We start from the raw sequence: 19,692 nt of genomic DNA, 5'->3' as shown, positions 1-19,692 counted from the left end.
TATATATTATGAAGTTATTCTTCCCTCCCTACACTTTTATTCAGAAGAGATCAGGAACTGCCTTTCAGAATAAGACTCTTTGATGTGTTATTCCAAATGGATAGACAGCACCTCAAATGTTAGTATTCAGAATATCTAATACACATTTAAAGGAAGAAGTCTTAAACAACTATTCTCATTATTCTTGGATTGGACTTAGTAGTTCTCATGATAGGTTATAATTTAGCCACAAAATTTCATTTACTCATATTTTAAGAATAAATTACCCTTCAAACTGATTATGAAAGCCGGTTGCTACAGCAAAATTCACTAGGGTCTAATAGATCAGTAATATAAACTGCAGGGGATAGTGGGAATTTATTTTTTTTTAAAGATCTGAAGTAATTCACAGTTTTCAAAGAATGCCTTGGATGATGGATGTTTTACTGGATTTGCGGCTGTGGTACCTTACCTGACAATACATCTACTCTCTTCGTTATAAATGAATGGCTTCCCACAAGAGTTTGAAAAGCACATAAGATTGCAAGCTTTGTGGATAAAACTCCAAAAAGCCCTCATTTAGGTAAAACGTAGAGAACCCTAAAAGACAAATGGTATTTAGAGGCTTGGACATGAAAGAGTTGCAACAATGCCAGGTTTCTGGCTAACTACTCAGAAGAGGAAGTAGTTGGAACCAGCTTGTTGGGAACACTTCTGCTTAAGCTAGCTTGAACATGGTTAGGTAGTAAGCCATCTGGTCAAAAGGTCTGAGGAACTACATAAAACAGTCAGAGAATAATTTATGCTTATACTAAGCTTAATCTTTCACTTTCTTTATGGGAAAATGGAATGAAGAGCCCAGAGTGTAAGTTCTTCAAGGGTGAGAATGGTCTCTTATCCACCTTTGACTATTTGATCCTAGTATAATGATATCAATACATCTGTTCAACAGAAATGGACCAGAGTGAAAAAATTTTAAATGCCTATTTCTTAGTGAGAGGTCAGTAAAGTCTCTTACCAATAGACAAGTCAAATTCAGAATTTCCAAAGAATTTTTAGTTGCCAATGTGGGTTTTTTCTTTAGAAAAGCAAAGATGAAGAGATAAAATACTAGAAAAAATAGCTAGGACTACTAGAGTGTTGCAAAACAGAAGACTTACTGCTCAAAAGTACTCTACATTACCATAATTTTTATTCATAGTGGGAGACGGCCAAATACTACTTAAGAACTCACTGAAACGTAGATATTATATTGTGAATGGCTGGGAAACTGCATTAGCTAACAAGCCAGGCAGGTGCCATAAAAGACAAGACTGCTCTTTCTGAGAAAAGATTTCATTACGAACTGGAAAACTAAGATCCATTTCTAGACCCAGCAAAAGACATTTTTACACAGCAGCTCTGTTCCTATTCCAAAGACATTAAACATACTCAATGCAGAAAGGTAGACTTAAACATGGTTAAGAAAATACCAATAAAAATGTGAAAGAAAAGATACCAGTTCAGTGATTATATGATAATTTTACACTATGCCATTCCTAGTATATAGGGTTAAGACAGGAACACTTGGCTTTCTTTTATACGAAACTAATTCCAGTGCCTTTTTTCAGATAAAATATTTCTGTTAAATTTTAGCGTTTTCTGTACTTTAAATTGAATTTAACCATTTCAAATAATTCTGCAATTTCAAATGCAGAATAAGATGCATTATTCCATATGGTAATTTGCAAATTTTATACCAAAGTCATACGTTATGGACTTTGGAAAAAAATACCTACCTAGATTTCAACTTAAAAAAGAAAATTTTAAACACTTTTAAAGTTTGACAGAAAGTAAAATGACAAAAGTAAAAACACAAAACCATTCTCAATTAGAAAACCATGGATCAAGAAAAAACAATGGGAAAATGAAGATACCTGAGTTATGTAACAAATGCTAAATATGGAATACTGCACTAAACAACTTTAAAATGAGTGTAAGAGAGACACATTAAACTGGACAAGTAAAACTTGAGCTACTTTACAAAAATGCTGCAAAGATTTTTCATAAAAATAGATGTTTAAATTTATCATCAAAGGGGAATTAAAAATAACTAATTTGCCACCAATCAAATGCTAATGCTAACAAATGCTCTGAAACTGAGCTTAAGTAGTTTTTTTCCCTTAGATTTCCTTAAAATAACTCAAGTCTGAAAATCTTCATCTTCCCACTTGCAAGCTTATTCATCAGTGAGGCAGGGCTCCGTGTTGACTTGCATAAGACATACATTCTTTTATTTTAGACATTCAATCCAGCTTTATTTCTAGCATCAGTATAACTCGTTTCTTTTATTTAAGGTTTCAAATTTATAACTATCCAATCCATCTCAAAGATGAAATAAAGCATTAACTTCTTTACAATATATACGCTATGAGTTACTAATCCATTCATAAAGATCAGAATTATAGGGGACTTCAGCTCTCACATAATTCTATACCTGTGTAGGAAAGGGTTAACTCAGCAGGCCTGGGCTGCTCAAACTCTGCACAGTCCTGAGAAGGCCTATCTTCAGCACTGGCCTTTGGCCAGGAAATAAGTTCTGAGCCCTTGGGCCACAGGCTTACCAAGTTGATGAGGCAGTTTACCCTAACAATGTGATTTATGGTGATCATGTCTCTACTCTGGGGAGTTGGAGTCTAAGTAGTTATGGTGAGTCACGCAGGTGATTCATGGCTATGTGACTGGCTCCCAAAAAAAACCCTGACACCAAAGCTCAACTGAGCTGGTAGGCAACACTCTGCAAGTATTGTCACACATCACTGCTAGGAGTGTGTCCATGCGACTATACTGGGAGAGGGCATCTACAAGCTTATGCTTGATTTCTCCTGGACTTCCCCCCATGTGCCTTTTCCTTTTGCCGATTTTAATCTGTATCCTTGAACAGAAATAAACTGTTGCTCTGAGTATAAAAGTTTTTTTTTTTCCTTGAGCCCTGTGAATCCTTCTAGTTAATCACTTAACCTTGGGGACCCTCAACCACTCAACTTTAAAGAAGAGAAAATGATAACCTAATAAAGTTTAAGAGACTCATTCAAGGTATTACAATAGGGCTCAAACTAGAATCCCCACAGTTTGCTTTTTGCCATAACCTGCTGTCAGTGGTGATAAAGTAGAAATTCCTTCTTCTTCACGTTAAACTAACATTGCTCAAGTTTCCTGCATTAAAGATAGCCATTCACTAATAACCAGATCATCAGAATATATCTCAGTTCCTTTATTTCACACTGTGCCAGATGCTATTGCTTTGCTTATATTCAAGAGCAAATTTAATTGAAATTAGTTAATCCCAATTTTGAATATTTGGCTGTCTCCTTCTCTCCAAAGGCTTTCGTTTGAACAAATGAATATACTGACTCATAACTATATAACCAGTGTAATGTTGTCTCTGGCTGAGTGGGGAAAGTATGTTTGCAACCAAACTATTCTATATCAGGCAGTGGGGAGGGACACTGGGTAAAGACAAAAAGTAACTTGGAGGCACTAATCAAGCTGACATTAATTCCAACTGGCTCTAAGATTGGGCTTTTAACGCAGTAAAATATAAAACACGTTTGTAGTTTCCAAAATGTGATTAAAATTGGAACATGATATTTAGATTATGAGGGGTTAATCCCAATACCAGGGAATTACAAGGTGCCAAGAAAAGTCTGGATTCTTGGAGGTTTTTCTTGTCTATTTGGAAATGAGGCAAGAAATGCACTTCTCTGAAATAAAGAAACTGAAATAACTCGTGAGAGACCTATTGACATCCAAATTCATGCTTTTCCACAGATGGGAATCTCATTATGGTTACCCTTCAGTGACAACAAAAACCTTATTTCCTAAATATTGTTCTACTGTCTCCTAAATACAGTACCAGATGTAACTTCAATAAGGTTATACTCTGTCATCATATTGCCAAGGGATTTTTCCAAATAAAATATCTTTGTCTTCCTCCTTCACCTATTCCTGTGTTATCTATGGTAATTAATGGCATCTCCAGCCTCTGCTACTCAGGTTAGACAGCTCAGAGTCATCTGACACTGTGGGCCTCTTCGGCATGCTTCTGTTATGCTCCCATCCCCCTTTCCACTTTCTCTGCTGTAGTGTCTGTTGAATTTAGTTCCCTCCTTTGGATTACCGTTATCCTACCCACAGGCTCAGAACTTCATTATCGATTGTGTGGATTATAATAGCATAACTGGGTTTCCTGCTTCCAGAACCAGTTAACTCCAAGGCCCATTTTGTCACTGTCTTGAATACAGAATGAAGCCAAAGAACTTAAGTCTGGTCTTTCATTACCTGGTCTCAATGCCTCTTTCTAATATTACATAATACACTTTTTCTAGGAGTCTCATATGCCATTCATTCAGTTTTACACAGAATTCCCTGAATAAATTTCCTATTCTCCCACCTCAGTATCTTTGGTTGGCCATCTGCTTTTAAAAATTTTATCGTGAAATGCCTTTCTCTAACTGGTCACCTACCTTTCTCACTCCCTTTCTCCCCAATCAAGATCTATTCAATTCTTGGTTTCTGAATGTCACTAAAATGAAACAAGGCTTCTTAGAGAAATGGCTGATTATGGATCTGAGGCAGAAAAAGTATAATCCCTGCAAAATTTTGCTATGCCAGAAAAGGAAGAACTAATTGAGTTCTCTCAAAAAGTCATAAAAGCTGGCTTAGAAAGGATACTACTGGTCAAATTTGGGTGTCCAACAGAGTAATGACAGCAAATTATAACCACACTGACCATATCATTTGTTGTTCAAACCAGGACCCATTTGAGAGTGAAATGAGGCTCTTTTAAAAATAATGCTGGGACAAGTGATGATTACCAGAACACCAAGGAAATCTAGTCATATGGTCACCCTAATTATAACACTTGACAATTCTTGCTACCTCCAGATTCTCTTTATTTTCTCTTAAAGCCACTTCAAGCAGGCTTTTACCCCACCAATGCTATTCTTGTTAAACTGACCAATCTTCACGTTGCTAAATCTAATGAGCAGACCTCAGTGCTCCTCTTACTCGACATATCCACAGCATCTGACTCTTACCTTCCTTGGCCTATTACCAACTTTCAGTAAGTTAACTGCTCCTTTTTCCTTGATATACTTTCTTTATTTGACTTACAGGACCCATGCTATTGGTTGTTCTTTCTTAGCTTTCTTTGCTAGCTCTTCCTCTAACTAAATACCTTAACAGTAGACCAAGATTTTGTCCTTGGTATTCTTCTCTTCACTATTATCTAAGATTTAGTGATTTCATCCAGTTTCATGACTTTAAAGATCACATACATGTCAACAACTCCCAGAAGTCTCTTTCCAGCCGAAACCTCTCTTCTGCACTCCAGACTTATATATCAAACTACTTCATATCATCTCTCCTAACCCTTCGTACCCTGCTCTATTTTTTCCACAGTATATCATCCACTAACATAATACATAAGTAGCTTATTTATTATGTCATCTTCCCCAATCCCCCAGAAAAATTACAAAAGACCAGGAAATTCTATTTTTCCCCCCTCAGGTGTATCATAAGTGCCTAAAAAGAACATGTCATTTGGTAAATGTTCAAAAATACTTGTTAACAGAATAGATACTTAAGTTATTTTTACTTGTTAGACATTATAATTTGTTAAACTGAGTATCTCAGTTATCTCAGTATTGGGTATAGCATAAGTCAGACCTGCCAGTAAACACTGCTCCTGTTCAGGAGCTGAATGAACTACAAGAGAGTACATTTAATAACTATGTCTTTCATCCAAGTTTATTATTTGACCAGGTTGATATGTGAATCTAAATTGCTATCACACCTAACACATAACTTCATTTAGGTAAACTAGTAAAATAATCTAAAAACTTTGTATCTCTTGATCCTGCAAGTATTTCCTTTACAAAACAAACACGATAAAGCGATATAAATTTAAGTCTCCATTCTTACCTTGTTACAGTCAGTCACTTTTTAAGACTCAGCTTCATGCTACAGGAAGCTTTCCTTGAATCCTCAAAGCAGTACTAAGTGGTGCTCCTCCAATACATCTATCAGTGTTCTGTACACTGTAGTGAAACTATTTACATGTCCATGTCTCTCATTAGACTATAAGCTTCTCAAGGGCAAACACCATATTAATTTCTATATATCTATAAACTAGCACAGTATTTGGCATACGAAGTACAGACCTAGTATATTTTTGCTGAGCTGAAATAAAGTACTTTGGACATGAGGATGGTTCTGAAATGACATTATAAAAATGTGCAAACTTTTCCGGCAAAGTACAGAACTAAACAATATCAGGTAAAACTTTCATTTTTTGTATCCTACAGTACAAACTAAAATAATAAGAATGATTTCAACACTGGTCTAAATTCACAATGCAACACGGACAATGATGATGGACTGTGTGGTATAGTATATCTCCAAAAGATCTCTGTTCAAGAACTCTGTCATTGAATAGTTTTGGCCTACCTTAAAAAAAATGGTATTGAAGGCAATGGCTATCTTGAATAATATTTCATCTATGCTATTTATATGGAGTGAAAGACTACAGAGATTCAAAATCTTAAAAAGTTTATTAGAAGAGTACTATACTAGGAACACTGATATTGCATATTTTATTTAATCCCCACAGCAAAGAAGTCAGACATGAATTATTTCCAGTTTTAAAATGAAGAAACAGACTCAATGACACACAATTAGTTAATGGTACAAAAACAATATCAACCCAACTTGTTAAAAATTTCAGGAAATAACACAAATGGCTTTATTCTTCTTTGCTGTTGTAATTATACCCTTCCTCATCTTAAAAGTTATCAATATACTGTTGATTTTAGTTCAAAAAACTCACTATTTGAAACTCAAATTCTTAAACCTGAAATTAAAAATGAACTAATAGGGCTTCCCTGGTGGCACAGTGGTTGAGAATCCGCCTGCCGATGCAGGGGACACGGGTTCGTGCCCCGGTCCGGGAAGATCCCACATGCCGCGGAGAGGCTGGGCCCATGAGCCATGGCCGCTGAGCCTGCGCATCCGGAGCCTGTGCTCCGCAACGGGAGAGGCCACGACAGTGAGAGGCCCGGGTACCACAAAAAAAAAAAAAAAAAAGAACTAATAATAAAGTCTCTAGCATTAGTATTAGATGGAGTATAAGAAAAAGAAACAAAAAAATTACCAAACAACTTTGATAGAGATTTATCTTCATTTTGATTAGAAAAATTTAATGGTACTTTGCTATAACCTCTTTAAATATCTATTTATAATAGATGTGCACATTAATATTTGAAATATGTTACTGAGAGTCTTCTATTGTGCAGAATATCAGGCATTGTTTAAAAATACAAATAACCAGAAAGAGTAGAGTTTAATTTTCAAAATAACATGCAAATGACCTGACATAACACAAAGGAGCAAGCACTGCAATAGACTGTTAAAAACTGATCACCCAAGTACTATACATATGAAGATGAAGTAGCAAGGCAATTTCTCCTCAGTGCTGTCACTCTCAATGGCGGGAAAAATAAAACGATACCCAGAATCACTGCGGGACCTTTCTCAAATCGCACAAACATCCCATTCATTATGATGTATGTCCCCAGGCATGTATCTTCGACCATTTATCCTCTGCCTCCCCCAACAAAATCACTGTTTCAGAGGATGGTGAAGGCTGTGAAAATGATGCGCTCTGGTTTTGTTAAGAGCATGTACGAGGCGGTGAATTCTGCCTTGTTATCAGATAAAGCTACAGAAACTTAACAACAGGAATGCACAAAGTATGTGGAGGGGATATAATATTGATTGAAACATGTAGACAGAAATGTTCAGGAAGAGAGAGGCCAACTGATAAAAAAGCTTTTAATACCCACAAGGAATCAGAACTGGTCTGGTAGACAACAGGAAAAGCTAACTTAGGTTGCTGATTATGAGGATGATATAATAGGAAATTTTACCAGTGTCAGGTTTTTGCTGGCAGCCAGTTAAAAGAATTACTAAATATCAACAAATAGTACAGTAGTCTCCCCTTATCTGCAGTTTTGCTTTCTGTGGTTTCAGTTACCCACGGTAAACAGCAGATCGAAAATAAAAAATTCCAGAAATAAACAATTCATAAGTTTTAAATTGTGCACCACCATTCTGGGTAGTGCGATGAAATCTTGTGCCATTTTGACCTGTCCTGCCTGGTACATCAATCATCCCTTTGTCCAGGTTTCTTGCCCGTTAGTCACTCAGAAGCCATCTCCTACCAAACTGACTGTTGAGGTATCACAGAGCCTCGTAGTAGTGACACTGGCTATTCGATTATGCCAAAAAGAAGCGATAAAGTGCTTTCTTTAAGTGAAAAGGTGGAAGTTCTCGACTTAGTAAGAAAAAAATCCTAAGCTGAGGGTGTAAGATTCACAGTAAGAACAAATCTTCAATCCATGAAATGGTGAAGAAGAAAAAGAAATTCAGGCTAGTTTTGCTGCTGCACCTCAAACTGCAAAAATCACGGATAAGTGCTCAGTTAAAAAAGGCATTAAATCTGTGGATGGAAGACATGAACACAAAACATGTTCCAACTGACAGCCATGTGCTGCACCAGAAAGCACTGAGCCTATAGGAAGACTGCAGCCAGGGATCCACTGAAACAAGTGACATTAGCTTTACTGCAAGTAAGGGATGACTACACAGATTCAGTAACAGGTTTGGACTGAAAGATATAAAAATTACTGGAAAAGCTGCATTTGCCAATGACGAAACCTCTGCCACATATTTGGCAGAGTTAAAGGGGTTGATTAAACAGAGAGACCACATTCACGTAACTTTTATTACAGTATATTGTTAAAATTGTTCCATTTTATTATTAATCTCTTATTGTGCCTAATTTATAAATTAAACTTTATCAGAGGTATTTACTTTTAGGATAAAACATAGTACTTATAGGATTGAGTACTATCTGCCATTTTATGCACCCACTGAGGGTCTTGGCATGCCTACAGACAAGGGACTACTATACAGTCTCATTTTACTTCCAACTTGACTTTCATGTTTAAAGTTAAATCTTCATATTCTAAAAACTAAACGGAATTCATCTTTTAACTATAAATTATTTTCATCAAGATATGAAAATAATTACTGACACAAAAATAATTACCATTTCAGTGTGCTAAAAACAACTTGCATAATTCAATAGTCCAAAGATTTGCATTTCACTTAAAAATAGATATTAAGTAAGCATAAATGTCGTCAAATAATTTGGTCAAATGAAGCTCCAAAGCCACCTTGTCATGATATACTCCTATCTCTCACAACAGAAATACTTTTAGAAAACAGAAAATTTTTTTTTTTTTTTTTGCGGTGCGCCACCAGGGAAGCCCGAACAAAACATTTTTATCCTCCCCTCCCCTGATCTAAACTGTTCTTGGCACATAAAATGACCCACTTCTGTCATGTTCAAAGAGGCAGGCAGAGAAAATGAGACAGAGCAATTATATCAGCCCAAAGATTCTACATAGAACACTTCTGCACTCTAAGGAATAAGTCAGAGTGGACAGATTCTTTCATCATTCTAGAGATTCTCTTCTAACAAAATGGCTGGCTTTGGGGATAAAAGTTAACCATTTTGAAGTGGAATCCAAACATTTGTTTAAAAGGGCATTATTTCGTGGCAAATTTATAAGGAGTAAATAAAATACTTAAAACCACTTTATTTAGAATAAAATGTTAAGAATAAGAATAATTAGAAAAGGTGAGATATATATAGGTATTATTTTTTATTATTTAGTATATCAAAAAAAAATGACAAAATTACAACTTGGTATGAATATATTATATTCACCTTTTCACTCCTGAATTTTTTAAATCTACATACCCATGCAAGTTTAGGTTTCCTTACCGAACCACAAAGAGTTAAGGAAACAAAAAAAAAAGAAACAAAATCTCAAATTTAATGAACAATTACATAAACTCACAGCACATTTTGCCCCCAAGAGTGTAGCACCTAGGAAATGCATCAAAAGGCCTTAGGAAAATTGTATTAGGTGACTGAGGCAGATTTTCCCTTTAATTTTAGAATTATGACTAAGATATAGGGAGGTACTCTAAAGGGTATAGGTATGTGTTAAAAGAGAGCAGTCTTTAACTGAAAGAATAAGGAACAATCATTCAAAGTCTCAAGAAAGTCAAACTATTTGTTATTATAAGTTCTAATTCCTTCAAAGTATTTTCTCTAGAACCTTCAAGTTTTCAGTAATCTTTTTCAAGGGCATATATGATAATAAAATACATACTTATTTCTTAAATATATTTCTATGTGTTAATAATTTAAAGAACCTGCATCAAGTAATTCTAGAATGTTACATTCAAATGTTTTTAAAATATAGTGCCAAACTGAGTAAGGAAAAAAAATGTTTTGAAATATAATCAGTTACCAATGCACAGTCCCAAGGGAATTGATTATTTTGGTATTTAGCTTCCAGATGTTATTTCTAAATGTTAAATGCACACACAAAATCCTTTATGGATAACAAGACACTGTATCTTTAGGGAGGCCCAACTATTCTAATTATATCAAATTAATAATAAATCCTATTTTTTTCCAAAAGGGGCAATGATGATATATTATTTCACTATTGTTTTCACTTTTCAATTAATAGTGATCATTAAAAGCACAATGCAAAAGCACACTGATCACACCTAATTATTCTTGATAAAATTATGCACTTAATTCTTAAGAGAGGTTAGGTTAGTAGAGTGTTAAGAACATGGGTTATTGATTCAGATAGATTTGGACTGAATCCTGGCTTTGCCATGCTCTAGTAGTGTAACTCTGAGCAAGGCAATTAACGCTTAAATCCCCAGTTTCCACTTCAGTAAAACGGGGCTAATTAGGAACCGTGAAGAGCCACTATGAAGATTAGAGATCATATGTGTAGGCTGTAGCAAAGAACATGACATAGAGTAGGTGCTCAATAAAAACTGAAATTATTATTAAGTTATTTATGAGCAGTGTTCTTATATCTGAAATTGAGCTTCCTAGTGCTATAAATAATATTTAAGTCTGGGAAGTAAAGTTGTTACATGACACAGTATCCTTGCTATATAATTGGGATTCAATTAAATACTATCAAGGAAATCATATCAATTTGATAAATCAGTAAAATTTAAATTTTAAAATTTAAATTTTAAAAATTAAAATTTTTTATTAAACTTTTCCAAGAAACCTTCCCTAATTACTAGCTAGAAGCAACCTTTTGCTCTTTTAAGATTTTCAAAGACCCTATCATAACTTACCCAGTTTTTAAAACTGTGCATACCAGCTCCTTTCTCTGATAGTATATGATTTTTGCAGAGCAGGATCAATGAATCACATAGCATATTAGCTTCCATAAAGATAACCTTGATAAATGTCTCCTTAATGAATGAAAAAATTAAGCCAGTAATTGCTTTCTAATCAGGGATCTCACCTCCAATCTTGTTTCCTTTTAATCAATCTTCCACTCTCCTCCAAATTTCTCTTTCTAGAAAACACATATGATTATTCAAAAACCTTTGATTACCCACATTTCCCAAAAGGCTTTCAGTTGTAATCACATCTAGCCACTATCTTCAGCTATTTGTTCTTCCTCTCAATCTATATTCCAGCCACAACATTAATTCATTAATGAAATACTTGCTGAATGTGTTTTATGTCAATTAGTGCACTAAGCACTGGAGACAGAAATATTCTATCCGTAAAAAAGTCATATAAAGAAATAATTACAGTTCAACGTGCTAAATGAATACTATAATAGCCAAAGAGTCCTAAGCAGCCCTTCCAAATCACACAATGTACTTGCAGACCTATATGCTCTGTTCTTGTGCTCTATTTACCTAGACTACCTTTTCTAAAACAGAATCATACTTATTCTTCAAGTTCCAACTCAGTGCCACACATTCTGTAAGATCCTCCCTAAATTCTGTAAGTAATGAAATAAATTGATCCCTTCTCTAGGTTCCTACAAATCTTTGATTGTAACACGGTATGGTATATATCATACAGAGACTCATACACTTGTTTCCCACAGAACAGTATGTTCCCTGACAGCAGAAAACTATTAATCTACATACATAATAGGTTCTAATTTAAAACGTATTTAACTAACCTGAGTATATGATATGATTTATAATAGCTGTACTGTAAATTCTTAATCATCTTTTTATTTGTACATTTTTCATTTTTGGTTGCAAATTTTATGAGTCTTAGAAGATACATGATCATTAATAAACTAGGAGGCTATCTTAGATTGTGATGAACAGAAGAATAACTGTAGTTACTGATTGACTACCACCAAAACTCATAAGTTCTACTTTAACATACTGAGTTTCAACAAAAATCAAGAATTAAAAAAGTGAGAATTTCTCTCCCTACCTCACCCATACATAAAATTAATATGCCTTGTAAAGAGTTTAGTTCTTATAGAAGGGGAGAATAAAAGAACTACACATTTTCAATGTAAATTGCTAAAAAAGCACTTTTAATTGGAGCAATCACTACCCTTGGGATTATTTTTATTTCTTAGAAGACTACATAGTTTATATAATGTAGTGGCAGGTAGAGAAAAAAATAAAATTCTTCACAGCCAAGAAAAAAACAGAACATTTACTGAGTTTTTCTCGTCACAAAATACTGAGTAACAAAACACTAACATGAGTTATTCTAACATATAGAATGTTTATGTTCATAACATAAAACATAAAGAATACAGAGTTTCCATTACAACAGAAATCTAACAACATAAAACATATGTTCAAATTAAGGAGTGTACATGTTTAAAAATAATCTATCTCCATTTAACCCAAAATTCAGGTGATATCGCAGTTGAATAAAAAGAAAATCCCATTTAAAAAAAGTTATTTACTATTCTTATTGCTGCTTTTCTTTGGGGCCCTTTGTCTCCCACTGTGTGTTTCCAACAAAATGTGTTGTAATATTTGCCCCTTTTCTTAATCACCACATTATTCCATATTGGAATTAGGATAGTAGTATTAGTTGTCCAAATTTTTTAAAATTGAAAGTTGAAAAGGGCTTTGGATACTTTCACAGTTAGTAGGAATGTCCTGCCAAGATTGTAAGTTCAAATTTCCAAAATTACAAAACTTAAAAAATCAAATCAAAACAAACAGAAATAAGAAAAAAAAATTTTGGAAAAAAGACTCATGTGATACTCCTTCCTTCCTACCCCTAAATCCTGTTTACACACTCAGTAGCCTTTGAACTAGGCTTATCTGGACTGAAGCAATTCCAAAGTCAGTTTTTTATTTTAAAATTAAATGTATATAATGACTCAGTAAATGGTAAGAGCACTTCATCACTTTTACCAACAAGGACCTGTACCTTTTCCTTTGTTTTCAAACAGAAGCAATAAGGTTAAAAAGCAGAGAATGGATACCACTTTTATTTGCTACCACTGCTCTTATTTAAAAGACAAAATGTTTTAAGGCCACCATAGACTTGATATAACATCTTTATATCAACACAGCTTACAATGAAAATCGTGACCCCTACACATTAAAAATACAACACTGCTAAGGATTTTAGGATTATGAGCTATTCAAAATACTGGCTTAAAGCTGCAGAAACCACATGCCAGGAAAGCAAACTAGAATTCCAATGTGATGATCTGTTTCTAAACACTGTTGCGTGACTGTGAAGAGAGCGGTATATACTGACCCCTTGCCCTTTTCAAACACCACTATGACTTCCTGTTTATCATTTCAAATGTCACAAGTTGAGTACAGAAGGATATTAAATCAGGGCATCTTGCTTTGCCTTCAGAGGCAATAAAAGTTCTCCCTTAAAGAAAACTGAATTAGAAGTTAACCGCTCTTAGAGCACCGGCTAAGCTGGCTATAAAATGGAGAGCCTATTCATTCTTCTGTTTCTGATAATTAACATTAAAACCAACAAACAAAACGTACTACCCTAAGTTGAAAATTTTTATTGAGGGTCTTTAAAGTTACCCTAAAGGTTTAAAGAAATTCTTTATTACTTGATTTCTATAATGCATTAGAGAAAAATACTCTAAATTAAAAGTACAGATATATAAAAGAGAATTATAGGTTATATAGTGCTGATCTTGAAGCTATAAAAGACCATAATGTGGGTATGCTCAATGAGTATGGGGAAGCAAACAAGAAAGAGAAACATTATGCCTCTTCCATACTTGGAACAGTGTTTGCAGCTTTTAGGTTTCAGACGAAAGGAAGAAAATATGAATGTGGAAACAATTTCAGACTTGAGATTTAAATATACTTTAACAGAAAGAAATAGGACAGGGAAGGGGAAGGAGGAGAGAAGGCATGCTTAGGATCACATGAGCAAGAACAAAACCCTTTCTAATTCTATCAGCACAGTTCTGCAAAGTATTCTAGATCACAGAAGAACAACAACTTGAAAAATTCATCAATAATTAGGATCTAATAAATGAGCTTACACTTTAAAAATAATATTGCTAATTTTGAAAACAAGAACAACAATATCAACATAAACACCTAATTCATCACTCTGTTCTCTTGAAATAGTCTCTTCACTTGGTTTCCTAGATACCATACTCTCTTGGTTCTCTTTGTCTGCCTACACTTTCTCAGTCTCTTTTACTTATTCCATCTCTCTAAGACCTAAATTTACAGTGTCAGTGTCGTGGGTGCTCAGTCCTCTTTTTCAGCTATTTACAATTACTTTTAACTTTCGCTACTTCCATTTCTGGGTATAACAGACTAAGGTACTAACAGATAATATGATTAACCCTTCCTCCAAAAAAACAAAATAAAGCAAAACATGAAACCTGGACACAGTACAAAAAAACCTACCTGAAGGTAAAGCAGAGTAAATGAAAGAAGACAGGCTCTGATGTAGAGTCTAAACAAACTAGGGTAAAGATGGGAAGCTATATAAATAAGACATCATCTCTGCAGAGTGCAACCTAAGACTAACTGCAGTCTGCATGGTTCAGGAGCAGTGGCTGAGGAACACATGGAACAGTGAAGTCTGGGTACATTATCCACTTAGAGAGCAGGGGAAACCCAGCAGGGAAAGAACCACACAAGGAATCCCTAAACTTAAATAACTCATCCAAGGAACAGATTCAAAGCATCTCACTAAAAGGCAAAAGATCTGAACTGAGGCTAGAGGTGGTGTCCAAGAAACACTGAAATTAAAGCCTATTGCAAAAGTTAACTGATAAAGCCACCACTCACTGGAGAAAAATAACCAAACACAGAATCTCTGCTTAATCTTCATAATGTCCAGAGCACAATTCAAAATCACCCAGCATATGGGAATTCCCTGGCAGTCCAGTGGTTAGGATTCAGTGTTTCCAGTGCAGGGGGCACAGGTTTGATCTCTAGTTGAGGAATAATTAAGATCCCGCATGCTGCGCGGCATGGCCCCAAACAAAAAAACAAACAAAATTACCCAGCAGATGAAGAACCAAGAAAAAGAAATATCTTTTCTTCTCCACAAGCACAAATGGCTATTATCACTATCCTCCATGATATTAAAAAAAAAAAATTCCTCTCAATGGATTAAAATCTTATCAGAGAAATAAAAAATCCCAGCAGAGAAACAGAAACAATAAAAAACTGTTAACTGACTGAGGCAAAGAACATCAGTCACTGGGTGAAAAGACCACAGGATATTCACATAGTCTCAAAGTTATCATCTCACAGATTACTTAACAAATGCAAACAGAAAAAGGTAACTTTAAAAGGGAGGAATCGGGCAGACAACATCTAAACCAAGTAACTGGAACTCACCATTACCAGTAAAGGGACAAACATGTATGTGATACAATGTATTATTACTGTACTGTAACATTACAATTTTTCTATAGGTTTGAAATATATTCCAAAAAGTTAGAGGGAAATACAAACAAAAGGAAAAAATGTCAAAAGGCATACTATTATAAATCAGAGAGGGGAAGAATTAAAACAGCTGTCTTGGGATCTATTCATGTCCCTTACCAGGAAGAAACTGAGGGAAAAGTAAGTGATGGAGTTTAATCTACTTGTTAATATGCCGATAACTGGTTCTCCTGGTAATTATGCTAATGATTTTTGTTAGGAGGAAAGTCCTTATCTAATGAATGCTCTCAGTGGGATGTCCTGTTGTTAAGGATGCTTACAGTAAACTAACCCGGAATCTATGAATTTATGAGGGATAGCACATTGGAGAATATCATGTAAGCTACACAACCTTGGGGTACAGAATGCATAAGTTTCAAAATCTAAATGCTCGCTGCTATTAGGTAATACCTAAACTTCCTCATTTAAAGATCTCATCTACTCTGTGCCAGAAAGTACATGTCTGATGCAGAAAGGAAGGACCTATGGAATCATGGAGAGTCCTAAATCTCTCCTATGTTCACCTATGCCTTCTGATTGCATCTATCTTTGAAACTATTAGTAAAGCTGGATTCTAGGTAAGATCTCTAATATATGAGTCTGAGTTGATGATATGATTCTTTGGATTGGCTTACAAATAAAAGATGAAACTATCAAAAATAATTACAATCTTAGAATAACAATAGTATTAATACTATTACTTTAGTAGAATAAGTGAATTAAATGTTAATTTGACACAAGTAATTAACACAGTATACTTTCAGGACAAATAAGGCATCTTTTACCCTGTGGCAAATTTCTTTTTAAGCATTCATAATGGAAAAAACTTAACAAAATCATAGTATGTGAAATTACAGAGAAAAATCTCAATAAATTTTTGAAAAGCATATATAACCTGAAATACCATAAAATTCTAATTAATATATGACTATATATGACAAACATGCAACCAAGGGGTGTGTGCAGTCTAGAACACGTCTAAATATGTCCTTTAAGTTAAGACTTTGCCTACTTTAGAGTTGTGAAGTTCAAATGATATGATATAGAGTCGACCCTTGAACAAAATGGGTTTGAACTGCATGAGTCCACATACACGAGGATTTTTTTCAAGAGTAAATACAATAGTACTACACAATCCAAGGTTGGTTGAATCTGCAGATGCAGAACCACAGATACTGAGGTCCCACACTAATTTATACCCAACTATTACCCAGATTTTCAACTGTACAGAGGGTCAGAGCCCCAAACCCCATGTGTTCAAGGGTCAACTGTAGTTATATTATTTTGATAATGTATTACTTTACTTTATTTTATATAATGCTTCTAAAGATCATAATCTACACCATTTTCCTATCTGTGATCCACTAATGACAACCATTTAGAAACAGGCCATGATGGAGCATGAGATAAGGCAATCCTAACAGCTGATAAAGCTCAAAGGATGCTTTTAATAATAGAGAGTAGAAGATGTAAAAATAGAAAAAAAAATGTAACAAAAGGTGAAAGAGGTTTAAAATAGAGAAGTAAAAGGTAGCAGGCAGAGCAAGATCTCACATGATATACAACTTATCACTGCATAGGAATATTCAGCATAAGGAAAATTAATGGCCTCAGAGAGGACAAAGTAAAAAAAAAACAAAAAAGAGGTAACTGGGTATATTTAGCTGTAAGGAATTAAAGAATCTGAAAACTTGTTACACATCTTTGGGCCTTTTTTTCCTAGTGGGCAAGTTTCACGCTTATTATATTACTTAATCCAATCTTTAAGAAAGTAGAGACTAGATATATTTCAGAAGTTCTCATCTTAATGAAGCAGCACCGTGAAATAGCTAACAGTATCAGCTTTATAATTAGTTACAGTTAGTTCACCACCTAACAACCATTTGACTTTGAACAAGCTGCTGAACTTCTCTAAGCCTCAGTTTCCTATTCTGTAAGATAGGGATAATAATATCTATTTCATGAGATAGTGAATATAAAACATACAATATAGTACCTGGCACGTAGTAAATAATAAAAGCTAGTTATATTACCTTTATTGTTGAGAAAAAGATTTCTTGGACATTTTGATTAATTTCACTGTATGCTTTAATTTTACCATCTCTTTCTCTAGCTAAATAACTTAGGGATCTGTAAAAGTCAATAAGCTACTTTAATATCCAAAGAAAAAGGAACTGTTTCAAAAGGCAGGGTATATACTAGTATCAAAGTTAAAAGTGTGAATACTATTAGAAAAGGTAGCAAAGATTTCTTTCGTATTTATACATTACAGTCTATAAAACTGGAATCTTTCATTTTATAGTATCATAAAGATCGGGCCATTTTTTTTCCCTTGGCCAGAAAAAACAAACTCCCATTTCTAAAAATATATCAGGTTTTCTTCTTAAGGAAGTCTTCTTGCAACAAAATACCCTATTATCATATAAAGCAAGTATAGGACAGTATGTCATGAACAAGACTAAAAATGTAATGGTATATAAGCCAAGGAAAAAATTCATTTGGAAAAATGAGTAAGAAGAGGTTTTTCTCCAAATTTAATTGAGACTGTGAGCTTTCTGTTTTGTGACTATTTCTTTGATACTCCCATGTACACAATAAACACTCCCTTAAGAAATTACAAATGACCTTTCAATTTAAAAAAGTGCTTTATGTACTTGCTTCTTTTAGAAAAGTAGACCAATTTTGTAAAAGAACCACGGATGAAGAATGAAATTTGACATGTAAGGAAAGCAAACATATAGACTTACTCTTTTTCTGGTTTTTATACTTAGATTTAATCCAGTTTTTAAATACCATTACAAAAGGAGTTGAAGGCAGAGTATCCAAATAAACCACGCTAACCACTGACAATAACTCAAGGAATATATATACTATTAATTTTATGAATTCAAGGACTATACCAGGCTAGGAATTTTAGCTTTATATGAGGCAACAGTTCCATAGTGGTCTTTTATAAACACAAGGAAAAACAGAAACAAAACAAACAAAAACAATGATCATGACATAGTAATCTTGTAAACCTATGAACTTTAATTATCACTGAGTCTGATTTTCTACTGCTGATGAGGTTTAAGAATTACAGAAAATAAGTTTCACATATAGATAAAATAGGACAACTTTTCTTTCTAATTAACTAAATTAAATTGCTTATTGAGAGTTATGGAAGGGAAGTATTTTAAAGATTAATGAATACCTTTTCTTCCCAAACTCCTGATATACTGTACATAGGCTTATTATATTATAAGCCATCCTTTCCATGGTAAAATAAAATCAGCAATTATATGGTAGCTCAAAGCCTCTGAATAATTTAGGACTACAAAAATGACTATTCAGAAGAAATTACAGGGAAAAATTTAGGTAAGGAATGTAATTTAGTAAGGAGCTTGGTTAAGAGAAAGTGAAAAACAACGGCATAAACCATAACTTCCTACCTTAGTGTTATCCTCAAAAACAAAAATCTCTAAATATTTTATTTCTCACAGGAATTTTATGGAAAAAAAAGAAAAAGTCTAAATGATGTGTAATACAAAGTGATACAAATAATAATTAAGAGTCAAATACAGAGTATTTTGAATGAATGACTGGACAACAAGGGTATTAAAACTTATGAGATATCAAATGGATTCCATGAATTTTACAGTCCTGTGAAAATAAACTTTAAAACCCCCCACAAAAACCATACCTCACACCAAAGAATCATGTCCTACATCGGTTTCTATTCAGATTAACTATTATAACTCTGTCTTATAGGACACTTTATCATCCTTCAAAAGGAAAAAATTGTGAGAAGCTTTGATAATCTAACTCAATTAAAATATTGTTAGAGATTTCTCT

The 19,692-nt window shown here is 34.1% G+C and overlaps 1 protein-coding gene across 2 annotated transcripts in view; it reads right to left on the bottom strand.

Moving 5' to 3' along the window:
• Nucleotides 1-19,692, bottom strand: part of SRFBP1 (serum response factor binding protein 1) — a 60,141-nt gene that overhangs the window by 27,993 nt on the left and 12,456 nt on the right. The window lies entirely within an intron of this gene.

The sequence above is a fragment of the Globicephala melas genome, chromosome 3 (genome assembly GCF_963455315.2).
Source record: "Globicephala melas chromosome 3, mGloMel1.2, whole genome shotgun sequence".
Classification (NCBI taxonomy): domain Eukaryota; kingdom Metazoa; phylum Chordata; class Mammalia; order Artiodactyla; family Delphinidae; genus Globicephala; species Globicephala melas.
Note: the sequence above shows the minus strand (reverse complement) of the source record. Positions and strands in the feature narration are given on the sequence as shown.